Raw genomic sequence first — 13,815 nt, forward strand, 5'->3', positions numbered from 1 at the left:
TGCTGTCTCTACCAGTTAACATTTATTTACCTCCTGTTTTGTGCCTTTGGTTTGACATTATAAATTAATAAATAAAAACATTAACCCTATGTACATTACTATATCTATTTCTTAATCGAGTTATTCTATTCATATTGGTGAACATCGGGCAATTTCTTAACTGTATGGTTTCAGAAATCATCACTCTATTCTCTGCCTGCCACCTATTTGATTGTCAGGATGCCAGCAACTAGTTGACGTACTGCCTCCCTTTCTCTCAGTCCTTGAAACATAAAATTAATCATAGTGTCTGGTGTCAACTCTTCCGTTCCAAACCTCCTATACATGTCAGTCCAGCTGATGATGCTTAGAAAAGTTGTGTTCTGGTGTCTTGTCCACAGTATAGACATCATGGGGTCCACCTCCTCTTGAAACGATGGAGTAAGACGCAAATTCCCCATGTCCCAAGAGGAACTTGGTCAGAAAGTAATCTACTTCTCTATGTTTGCTCCCAATCCACAGATGTATTTGTGGAATAAGCCTCCTAGTCCACATTCCTGTGGTTGCTTCATCCCACGATGCCTGCCATTGATTTAATTGTCTTTTCACTTCTCCTTTAGGCATACCCTTGTATACCCTAGTTAGTTGTTGGGCCCTTAATTCGCTTGGGGGAACTCCAGCTATCACCTCAACCACCTTTCCAGATATTGTGCAATAAACTGAGATGAACAGTTTCACTACTGTAGACTGCTTTTAAACGATGAAAAATATTCATAGTATTCACATTTTCTGCTGTTAAAAATTTTATCACTGCGCGCTATTTTAACCATGTTGATATATTGACCGTACTCTACTCCATTTTACTGCTACTAAAAACAAACCAGTAAATGGAATTTAATGCATTCCAGATTTGTAGAGGGGGATTTTAGCTATCATGTGCTGTCACACCCAACTCTGTAGTATCTTTTGTCTTCGTGTAGCACACTAGTGTGCAAAATTTATCATCTGAGCCTCATACGAGCTGTGTGAGAAAAGCAATGAGACTGACTTTTTACTTAACCAAAGTTTTTATTTTTTTCAAACAACAATATTATCCTCTTCAAAGTAGTTCCCTTGGGCAGCTGTACACCGGCAGAGTCGTTGTTCCCATTCCTGGTAGCACCATTGGAAGGCTTCAACTGGTAGGGCTTTTAACTGGTCAGTCGCAGTCTTTTGAATGTTCTTCAGAGTTCCAAAATGACGTTCTTTTAAGACATGTTTCAATTTCGGGAAAAGGATAAAGTCACAAGGACTCAAATCAAGGACATAAATAGGGGGGTTGAGGAGCCGTAGGAATGCGTTTTGAGGTCAAAAATTTCCTGATGGAAATGGCCATGTGACACGGGGCATTGTCATGATGAAGCATCCACTTGTTTGCAATGTCTGGTCTCATGCAAATCACTCTTTTCCTGAGCCTTTCAAGGACATTTTTGTAAAATACTTGGTTGACAGTTTGTCCTGGAGGAACAAATTCTTTATGCACGATTCCCCTACTGTCAAAAAAGCAAATCAGCATGGTTTTGATCTTCGATTTGCTCATTCGACATTTTTTCAGTTGAGGAAATGTCGGAGTGTGCCACTGTTCGATTTGCTCATTCGACATTTTTTCAGTTGAGGAAATGTCGGAGTGTGCCACTGTTCGCTTTGCCACTTTGTTTCAGGTCGTACTCAAATATCCAAGATTCATCACCTATGATCACACAATTGAAGAATTCTTGGTCATTGTCAATCCTCTCAAGAAGATCAACGCACACATTTCTTTGATTGTCCTTCTGTTCCGTTGTGAGGTTTTTCGCCACCAATTTCGCACAAACCTTTCGCATGTCCAAATCGTTTGTCAAAATTTAATGTACGGTGAAAGTGTTTAAATTTAGGTGTTCACTCATCATCCTTATTGTTAAACGATGGTCTGATCTCACAAGAACCCTCACACTCTCAACATTTTTGTCAGATTTTGAAGTTGAAGGTCTCCCTGAGCGAGGTTGATCTTCAACGTGTTATCGGCCTTCCAAAAATGATTTGTGCCAGCGGAAAAATTGTGTTCTTGATAAGCAGTGTTTCCTATAGGCCTGTTTAAACTTTTCAAAGGTCACACTCGCAGATTCCCTAAGTTTAACACAAAACTTGATTGCACAACGTTGCTCCATTTTCATAACACACAACAAAAACACAACTTCACTAATAGCGCTGTCAAAAATATTGTGTTGGCTGAACGGAGTTGAAACTCATACTGAGCATGTGGAAGAGATGAACAAACCAGTATAGCACAGACCGGTGACACAGCGTTGCCAGATTGCTCGCAGTGTTACCAATCTCATGACTTTTCTCACACACCTCATATAAACGCTTCCTGATTTCAAAGAAATTTATTGTTTATGTTTATTTGCAAATAAAATATTGAATGAAAAATTAAATTTGTAACTTTTTATACCATTCTTTAGTATCTCAGAACTGATTGTAGATGATTAGAATTTGAACTTAAATCTTATGTTTACCTAAAGTTAATGTAACTACTTATTAAGGAGAAGGAAAAGAAAATGAAAATTTCCTTTATTTTTAAAAAAAATTCTTGTATTATCACAGTCATTTCTTCATGAACTTTGGCCCTATATAAAAGGTTTATATTTAAATATACTTCAAGTATCTACATGATCCATTTCTTCTTGTGTCACGTTATGAAATACAGATTTCTTTTAAAGATCAACTTTCCTTAAATTGATTATTGCTTCTAAAATAATACAGAACAGTCATTTTTTTATCCTTAAAACAACCAGATTGGTTTTATTTTTCATAATATACTCCATGATGTTATATAAAGAGTAACTATTATAATGTTATGCAAAGTGTAAAATTTATCCAAAAAAATACAATGAAGTTGTAAACCGTACGGTAAGTGTCTTGCAGATATAATTTCTTCTGCTAAAAAACAAAAATTTTTGTAATATAAATAAAACTTGTTTTAACAAAATGATAGCAATCTCAAAAAAGGTTAGGCACTGCAGTTCTATTATCAAAATCTGTTATTAATTTAAAATTTTGTTTAAAAAAATTGCACAATATATATGCATATTTATTGTGCATTTATATGTACAATATATATGCATTTAAATAGACAATAGATATGCAATAATAGATAATAAACAATGTTTAAACATTCCATATAATAAGCAAAAAATAGAAAAATTTGTTACAAAAATTTTACCAGCTCGATTTCATTTATATGTAATCCAAACACATTTTCAGAAATAATACATTTCTTGTGATTATTTGTTGTTTAATAAATGAAATCAGGCCGGTAAGAATTTTGAACAAATTTTTCCATTTTTTGCTTATTATATGGGATGCTTAAACATTGTTTATTATCTATTACTCTGATAAAAATAATTTTTGTTTCCTAACATGCAATACATAATTTTAATTGTTTTTTGATGCTGAAAACGACTATGAACTCAGGAACTTTTTATCGCCCACCATTTTTGAAAGAAATTTAAATTTTAATTAAAGGATTGTTACTTTTGTTTAACAAGTGTGTCTGGAATTTCTAAACATACTGTAAAATAGCTTCATTGCAATCTGCAATCAGACCTGTACCTCACAGTGAAATTATTCCAGTCCTGAGCCACCTGTGAATGTATATTTCGAAAACAGCGATGAAGAATCAGGCAGTACTGAAGAAGACAACAGTGATTTTGATTTTGAATTATCTTCCAGTAAGCCACATCTTATATCACAAGGTGAATTAAATGACTTGGTTAGAGATTTAAATTTATCAAAAAATCAAGCTGAACTGTTAGGATCAAGATTGCAAGGTTCGAATTTACTTATATAAAGGGAAATGGAATACTAACATGCTAGTCAATTACTGTTGGACATTAATTCGGGATGTGCCTGAGGCTATTTATAAAAGAAAAGCATCAGCAAAATCATCCTAACACAAGTATGGCCATGCAAAATTATAAATTTTATAGATTTTAGCTATATTTTCCCTTAATTTTTTTAAAACTAAGGGTGATAGAAAAATTGTACACAAAAAAAATGTACACAAAAAAGCAATTAAAGAAATGGTATCACACTTAGAGAAACATTAATTTTTTTTTATCTATCGGTGCTGTCTATCAATATATCTATTGTCTGTTACATATATTTAACATATATTTTTTTTAAACAAAATTCTAAATTAATAACAAATTTTGATAATAGAAATGTAGTGTCGTACCTTTTTTATATCAGTATCATTTTGTTAAAAACAGTTTTATTTATATGAAATTTTTGTTTTTTGAGCTGAAGAAATGATATCTGCGAGACCTTACCATGCGGTTACAATTTCATTGTATTTTTTTTATATCACTTCATTTTGTTAGATTATTTTTTTATTTTTTGTTATAAATTACTGATTGTTATCTTATGGATTTATTATTAAAGTTTATTGCCTTTCTAGAACAAAAATTAATTTTTTAAATTCCATGGCCAATTTTTTTTGCCGATAGTGTCATATCAATCACTTAATACCATATTTTTTCTTTTTTAATAAAACTAGTATAATGGCCTTCACAAATCAAAGATCCGTGATGTAATATTGCACTTATTACATTGTAAGTGTAACCCTCAATTTTTATCGTATCCATGGACGAACTTTTTATATTATTACTAGCACACCCGGCAATGCTTCACCATTGCTAGATTTGAGTATATATATAGATTAAATGAACACAAATGAAAGTTTGATAAAATATTAAAAAACTGAAGTTTTTGGAACATCACAAAATGTAATCATTTTTTTCCTTCTTTCCCTTTTCCCTCTTCACATCTTCACTTCTTTCCCATTTACCCTTTTCGCAAAAATATTTCTTTTCACGTAACTAATTTATATTCTGAATATGAACCAATTTGGACCATAAACACAATTTTTTGAAATATCTTGACACCAACACCACCTCGCAGGTCCATTTTTTGCAAAAATATTTCTTTTCATGTAACTAATATATATTCTGAATATATTCTGGTATAGGAACACATACGGGACAAACAAACAAAAATTCATTTTTGTATATATATATACATATAAAAGATTAAATGAACTTTTTTTTTACTTCTCCATCAGTTAGTTCAAATAGTTCTAATTGTAAAACAAAAACTTTACCAATCGGATTTATTTCTGTTTTATTTATTCCTTTTTTTTAATGAAACTAATATAATCTCTTGTAAACTAATACTTTTATTTTTTTTAAAGAAGTGATGGGAATTAAAAAAATTGTTTCATCTTCAGTATTCATTTACATAAGAGCATTCACTATTAAAACAAGCTTTAATATATTTTCTTTTAAATTGTATTATTTCAAGTACATTATCAAGTTTTTGTATGCTACCTAGTACTATTTAGTACTGCTATCTAGGCATGATTTGTAAAGTGACCTTTAAAAAGAATGACATATTCGAGTCCCACGGTTCATCAAATGGAAAAGAAATGTTGTTTGAGGTATTTGAAAATATTCTTTGTTACAGATCTAACTAAACTGAAAATAATGTTTTCATGCCTATTTTTTAATTTTTTTCTCACTTTCATTTCATTTTTAGGTTAGGTCATGTTTGGAACTGTAAACATAATTCGTTGAGTTCATTGTCCTTCCAGTTCTGCAAACTCTTACTGTCGAAGTTCTAACGAACTTCATGATTTATGTAGTTAAAACAATTTAAAAAAATCTGATGTGATTTTTTTTTTTTATTACGATAGTTAATGAAAAGAACATCAAATTTTATTTCATTAATAACGTTTTCATTTTTATTATTTTTTTTGTTGTTATTATTGAATTATTATTTATCGTAAAAGAAATTTTACAATCTGAGGTTAATAAATTATTAACAAATCAATATAATTAAATTAAAAAAAAAGTTAAAAAAGAGATGAAGTCTGATTTGAACCGTTGTGACTTCCCCTTGTAAGATCCAAATATTTGATTAATTAAAATTCTATTTGGCTATAACTCTGGAACCATGAAAATAAGTACCACTTATAATATATCGTTGAAAAGCTCTCAATGAGGGCTTATTACTGCAGTTAATAAAAAGTCCAAAATCCAAAGACATTTGGATTTTGGGCTTTTTTGGACACTTTTGGTTCATTCGATTGCAATCAAAAGGGGATGTGCACAACTAGATGTTACAGCAGTCCTAAATCCAAAATTTCAACAGCCTACAGCTAATCGTTTTTGTTATGCAAGATACATATGTATTTACATAAAGACATCACTGAAACTAGTCAAAATGGATATTTCTGTTGAAATCTGTAAACCAAAATTTTTCGCCATCACATACTTCCTTTACTCCGTACGAGGAAGTAAAAATTATTATTTTAGATATGGCTGCATTACTAAGTTGATTTTCATTTAAATGAAAGTAAGAGTATAACTATTCAAATTTTTAAAAAATAAGTGCTCTTAATTATTAAAGCAAAGAAAGCATGGTCTGAAGAATTACTAGATAGATAAAAAACAATTTTTAAAAAGTTATTTAATAAAATATATATATATATATATATACCTACCACCTTTTGTATTCAACCATCATCCATTTAAAAATTTAAAAATTGTTTTTTGAAAAACCACATATATTTAATTTTTTTTTTTTTTTTAAGAGTTGTAATTTCAAAGCTATATTTTAATTTTTGTTGCATTTATTGTTTAAAAATTTTAATTCTCAAAATATTTTCTTTAAACAGTATCTTATACAATCTTAGACATATTGTCTATTAATAATTTTAAACTACCAAAATTTATTGCAAAATAAATTTTTTGAAAACTTGATATAATTAGTAAATAATTTAAACAGAACTTTAATTTTTTCCCAAATTTTTGATTGATTTCAGTTGAATTCAAGATATTTTCATTTAAGTATTACTTATCATAAAATAGTTAAAATGTTAAATTAAATCTTAGGAAAAAACATAAAAAACATTATCACATGTGTACATCCATGTATTATATCAGTATGTGTGTAATAATTATGAATGTCTACAAATAATTGATTACAGCTTAATCAGCCAAACACTCATTTTTAATATATTACCATTTTACTTTCCCAATTATATGGTTACACTCTGTACTTATACAGATACAGTATTTTAATATATTTGCCCTGTATTTTGCTTGATAATTCCAGACTAGATTGGATCAATTTAGATTAAATTTGTTAAGATGATTTTTGTATATAAGGCATTAATCAAGCTTAATTTTGGTCATAATCAGTGAAAGATACAAAGGGATACAGACCTTATGGGTTTCACATCTGAAAATCTTACCCAAAGTATAGGTGAATTTTTTCGTATAATTATTGTTACTTAGGTAGCTAAAATAATTTCTGATGGCATTTGGCCTTATTTAAACTTCCTTAAAGGAGTAGGATGCAAATAATAGTTTTTCTTTTTTGTTGTTTTTGAACTCTTAAGTCACATTCTTTCACTAATTAGATGCCATTACTTACATAATCAGAGCAGTCACTTATGTATCAGAGATGTCTTTGGTTATGTATCAGGGTAGTTTCATTAAGAAGTAGGGGGTAAGCCTAATTTTTTTACCTTTTTCATCAGTTATTGTTTTTCTTGATATCTTCGATGTAGATTTACCAATTTTATTGAATTTTTTAATGATAATTTCTGAATATGGGTCATGATCCCATTTAATTTTGGTATAATTGATCAAGAAGAAGGAGAGATACAGTCACCGTAGGTTCTGTATTTCAAAATTTTACTTATAGAATAGAATAATTTTTTTTATGTAACTCTACTCGCATACTTGTGTAATTTAATTTTCCATTTAAATTTCCTCCTAAGTGGTAGTCTGTCACGGTAACCCATTGTTAGCAAGAGCATCATTTTTTCCTTTGTCAGTTTTTTAAACTTTCTGTAGAAATTTCATTCCTTGCTTTGAGTTTCCAATCACAATAAAGTACCTTAATTTTACCACTACAGTCAGAAGAGCATATTTAATCATTGTACTTTTTTCTAATTGATTACATCCAATACTTGTAACTGTTTATCTGCAAACATGACCCACCAACTTAGTTCATTTCTTTACTCTCTGGAGGAGTATTTATTTCTCCACAAACAATTACTAAATCTGTCACTGTTCTAATTTTATTTTTCAATTAGATGCCCTCTAAACGCATTTAAAATTAACTGAAGAAGATGTCCAGTTCATAATACCTTCAACCAGTCTTAAGACATGTTTCATGTATCTACTCTTTTTTATACTCTTACTCTAAACATCTTTTACCTTTTGACATCATTGTAAAGAAATTTTACAATTTCTTTGTAAAATGACAAAAAAGTAATTTATTTTTTTTGGCTAGTACACCTGACATTACAGTTATACGGGATTTTTTTTTTTTTGTTTTCAGTACTTACTAAAAGAACTTTTCACTTTTTTATTCTTTCTATAATTACAAAATACAGCAGTAAGTAACAGTGATCACCAGTATCAACCAAATGAAATGCATATTATTTACATAATTGTGAAATATGACAGTGAAATGATAGTCATTTTTTTCAGATTCATTTAGAAATCTTAGATTAATGTTGAACTCCATATGAGAACCAAACCATTACAACTACATCATTTTGCTACACCAATCTTATACTTCCTTTAAAATCGTTTTCTCAGTATTCAAATGAAAACTTTCCCTGTTCTTCAGATAGTATTTCTAGTTACTGGAAATATCTTATCTCGAATATCAGTTTTATAATTTACTATTTTTCTACTTGTTTTTCTTATTGACTGAAACAATAAAAAACCATGAATTTATTTGTACCACAGTTGTCGAAAAATACATTATGTTACATATTTCCCAGCTACTGCAGCATATTTGTCTGTTAAGTTTTTCTGCTTTGTATGTACCATTAATTTAAAGTTCGAGTCATAATTACATCTTCTTTTATTAATCTGGTGATTATTACTTTCTTTTTAAGCTTTTATGCTTATTACATCAATAACAGCACAAAATTATACATTTAACATGATAAAATAAAACTAGAATTAATAGTATAAACATGAAGGATTAAAACAAAGTTTGAAGTGTACTATGTGTTGGATTTTGTGTTTAAATAGATTAATAATGTTTTCTTCATCAGTTATAATGGTGCTAATATAAAAATTAAATTTTGTAGAATATATGATTGATGCATTCATAGGTGTTTGGCTGTTCAAACATAGCAAAAATTAACAATTGTTTTTTTCTGCCTTAGACACATTAAATATAAAAATAGTCAGGTACGTAAATGATTTCAGTTTTTGGAAAGCAAACCTTTGAAATAAAGTCCTTGACGTTTATTCAGTTTATACAGCAATTCAAATATAAATCTAAAACAAAGTAGCATACTCTAACTTGGTTTTGTAATTAGGTAGATAGAATTTTTTTTTTTTTTTTTTCAGAATGCTCAGTGGTTTTTTTCTTTGTGACTTAAAACATATATGTTTCAAACGAACACAGCTTTTAGACTGTAAAAAGTGTATTACTCATAATTGTCAGAGGAGAAATACTGGAGATGTAAAAGGATGAAGAAAGGAAAGTGTTTTTATTTTGAATATTTAAAAAGCTTATTGTATATAGACGTTTAACATGGTTTGTTTAAAAGTTTAAGACAAAAGCAAGAAGTGTAAACTGAACAGCTCAAGAAACTAAAGTTTACTGGGCTGGTGGCTGGCTATACTTTCCTAAAATAAAATTTTAGTGCACATGTAAACTAAATTGTACAAACAGAAGTATGTAGAATGCCATAGTAGTGTTGTATAAAAACATAGTTTCAATAAAAAATAAGAGGTTATTTTTAATTTATTAGTGACTGAGAGCAGAGTTATAATTTAAAATAAAATGTTTTAAATGTAAATAAAATGTTTAATAATTTACCATGTAAGAAGCAGAAACATGAGACATGTTGCTTGATGATATTAGATAATATTTGATAACTTTCATTTTTTGAATTTTTTTCAGACTTGTCTTCAGAGTATGTAGTTCATCTGATGTAAAGATTTAAACATAATCCAGGCAGGTGATTAATCATTTTGCTTATAACCGTGTAACACCAGACTATCTCTTAACTCCTCAAATTAATTTATATTTACTATCTGTCTTAATATCAGTCATTATTAGTCTGAATATTCATGCAGTGCTGTATAAATATATTACTGTTACTGTTGTATATTATTTTTATATACATTGTTATTAGTTATTCTGTGAAGATGAGTAAAATCAATACTACTTGCAAGCAGTATTGGATTGCATAAATGCTGATGTCTCCCTTTGAAAATTAAATAAATAATGGTATTGAAAAACTAACTGATAAATTATCCGTATATAACGACAGAATTTTTCTTCAGTTCTGTGATAAAGTAGAAGTTCTTTCTTTATTATTAATAATTGTATTTTGTGATAGTTCACAAATAACATTGACAAATGGGCCTTGATATATATGCATTATATACATTAGAATGTATACATTCATTGTACTGCACAGTAAGCTAATGTTAAATGTGTCAGCAGTAATTTTTATGATTATTTTCAAACATTTATCTTAGTTATAATTATAAAAGTATATATGTATTTTATCTGTATTTGGAAGGAATCTGTAACCCTTTAGCTCGTAAATTGAAAATTTAATATGAACTGCTATTTATATTAGAGTTAATTATAAATTTATTATTATATTATTTTGTTAATTATTTACAGTAGTATGTAGTAAACTCTCTATCTGTTAATTTATTATTCATTATTTTTAATTATATTTAATTTCTTTGTTAATTTTCATTAATTTTGTCTTGTTTTTCATTTATATAATATATAATGATTAATGAAAGTATTTAAATAGAATGTTGTTTGTTAATGTATATTTGATTACGATTATTTAATTTATTGTATTCTGATGTAAATGGCTGTAAATATTGATAGAAGAATTATACTCCAGTTTGACACATTTGCACTTTTAAATGAAAATATTATTTTTTTCATGTTAGAACAAGTTTTGTTATTAATGTTTATTTATAGATTAGATATAATTAAATATATTGTTGATATTAAAATGGTATTCAGGTAAGATGTTGGAGAATTAAAAAAATAATTGTAGTAATGAATCTGTATCTTGTATTTTAAATAAAGTGTTACTACATTTATATTGTTATTATTTAATGCATATTTGCACGTGTTTATAGTCATAAGGAAATGCGTTCACACTACTCACATTTTTTAAATTATATTTATAGTACAGATTCCTATGATGTTTTGGGTATATATATATAAACACTATTAATCATTGTTTTCATACTTTTTGAATGTGTATAGGTGAAGAAGTTATATAAGTTCATTAAATTAATTATCGATAAGTAATCTAAGTATATATTTTTTATTTTTACATTTGTTTACAATTAATCACTAATTAAATTTTCATCATACTTTTAACCTTATATAATAGTAATAAACAATATTAATATTAAGACCTTATTTTATATTTTATGTAAAGGATTATTTTTTTTTTTTTTAAATGAGCTCAAACATTTTTTTACCAAAAAAACTCTCAACAAACAAATGAAAATACTGCTTGAGAATGACTCCAAGAAAAATTGTTACAGTCAACATCAGTGAATTTAAGTTAGTTTCATTAACATATTGCATGAGCCATAGCTTATAGCAGTGTGTTGTTACTGACAACATATAGGTTATGCCGTTAGTTCCTGCAGGGTTACAGTGAAGTCCTTGTTAATACTTCTGCCACTAAACACCAGAAAGTTAACCCACCAGGTTGGTCTAGTGGTGAACGTGTCTTCGCAAATCAGCTGATTTGGAGGTCAAGAGTTCCAGCGTTCAAGTCCTAGTAAAGACAGTTACTTTTATACGGATTTGAATACTAGATCATGGATATTGGTGTTCTTTGGTGGCTGGGTTTCAATTAACCACACATTTCAGAAATGGTCAACCTGAGACTACAAGAATACACTTCACTTACACTGATACATATCATTCTCATTCATCCTCTGAAGTAATACCTGACAGTGATTCCCGAAGGCTAAACAGGAAAAAAAATACCAGAAAGTTATAGACCATTTTGAAAGATTAACTCATCATCAACTCATTAACTCATGGTCAAATGAAAATTAATTGAAAAAAAAACAGTATCTTAATTTCAAAATATTTTGAAAATTATACAGGTTTTATTTAAGCTGTTTAAACTTTGCATAATTTCATTTCCTAAAATAAGGTGTGAATTTAGTTCAATCCACTATATATTTACTCTGGGGGGATATGTATATATTCTTAATTTTTTTTTTAAATGTTGCCCGTATTTATGTCGATAATCTGTGTAAAACTAACAGCAACATTAAATGTAATAACTGATCTTGTTTTGTAACCATTTTTTTTTTTTATTAAAGCATGCTCTTATATGAACTTATAAAAATAATTTATTGTGGAAAAATATAAATATGTATTTTATTCATCATTTTTTATGTATGTATTAGTGTATTGGTAGATAGAAGTGTCATCATTTAAAGATGCACTGCTGCATACATTAGTCTGATATGTAACATTCTATAATGATTGTGTTATTATCTATTGTCTTTTATTTTTAATCGTAAATAACATTAGATCATTAAACTCCTTAGGCATTATCTATTCTCCATGTATCATAAAAAAACATTCTATCATTAACAATAAAACTTTACTTCTCCTTAGTGTCAGGCACAGAAGGTTTGCATTTCCCTTCCCATGTGGAAGGTTGATAGTTTTAGGTGAATCCAACTCGGTTAAATGTTAACACTAAGCTCCTAAACATTTTCTTCTACCCACCATTCTGTTCTGATCAGCAATACATCCTAGCTTGATGATTCATGGATTATAAACAAGCTACAAGTACACTCATCTCAGTAGTAAGGTATGCAGCTGTGTATTTGGCCGTTCTCAAAACTGCTGTCCAAAACCAAACACTTGTGCAATATCATACCAATCACTTTCCCCAGCTTTTTTCTTTATTTTCTATGTTGTTATTTAAGAAATAATTTAACCAAATTGAAGCCCACAGCTCAAAAAAGTATTCACTGTAGTCAAAAAGATTAAGACTTGATTGACTGGAAGTATTTTTTTTTTTAGGCAAGTTAAATGTTCAAAATATTCCTTATGTTTAAGTTTTCCCATCTTAAGTATAGGATGGGATATCTAAATTATTATCACTATATATTGAGTATATGAAAATAACTTCTGTTATTTTCTTATAAATATTACCGCTAAATCTTTTAAATGCAATATAAAATATATTAAGTATATTTAATATAATTTTAAAATAATAGTTCCAGAATTTCTATATCAGATCATTTTTTTCTTGAGTTTTTTATAATACTACAGTTAAATTCTCTTTTAATCTAGTTATGTATACTTTATTATTACCTGAAGATCGTGCTGTCAAGATTTTCCTGATACATAAACACGTGAGTTCTGAAATTTGACTCGCTAATATAATTATTTTGATAAGATATCTTGTAATTCTGTTATATAGATAGAATACTATTCCAGATTCACTTTATTTATTAAACAATTTTATTTTGGCATTTAATTTATAAACTTTTTTCTCATTTATAAATTTATTTTGGCATTTTTTGCATAAACATTGCTTTCTCATGCAACTATAAAATAACTAAATTAAGGATCTTGTTGCAGACTATGAATTTAAAACGTATTATCAAGAATTCTTTTATCTAACTTTGTGTCTACAAAGTACCTACATATGACTATTGTAGTAACTGAATTAAAAGTTATAGCAACAGC

The 13,815-nt window shown here is 28.4% G+C and overlaps 1 protein-coding gene across 5 annotated transcripts in view; it reads left to right on the forward strand.

Annotated features, from left to right (window-relative positions):
• The window catches only part of Rbcn-3A (rabconnectin-3 alpha), a 518,724-nt gene extending 507,542 nt beyond the window's left edge, over positions 1-11,182 (forward strand). For 4 of the 5 annotated variants that reach the window (XM_075371055.1, XM_075371080.1, XM_075371085.1 and 1 more), the window contains one exon: positions 10,000-11,182. The gene's annotated coding sequence lies outside the window, so the exon portion shown is untranslated. Of the gene's footprint in view, positions 1-9,440; positions 9,964-9,999 lie in introns of those variants that run through there. The other variant, XM_075371064.1, reaches the window with a different exon arrangement.
• The last annotated feature ends 2,633 nt before the right edge of the window (positions 11,183-13,815 follow it).

This window comes from Lycorma delicatula, chromosome 1 (assembly GCF_047948215.1).
Source record: "Lycorma delicatula isolate Av1 chromosome 1, ASM4794821v1, whole genome shotgun sequence".
Lineage (NCBI taxonomy): Eukaryota > Metazoa > Arthropoda > Insecta > Hemiptera > Fulgoridae > Lycorma > Lycorma delicatula.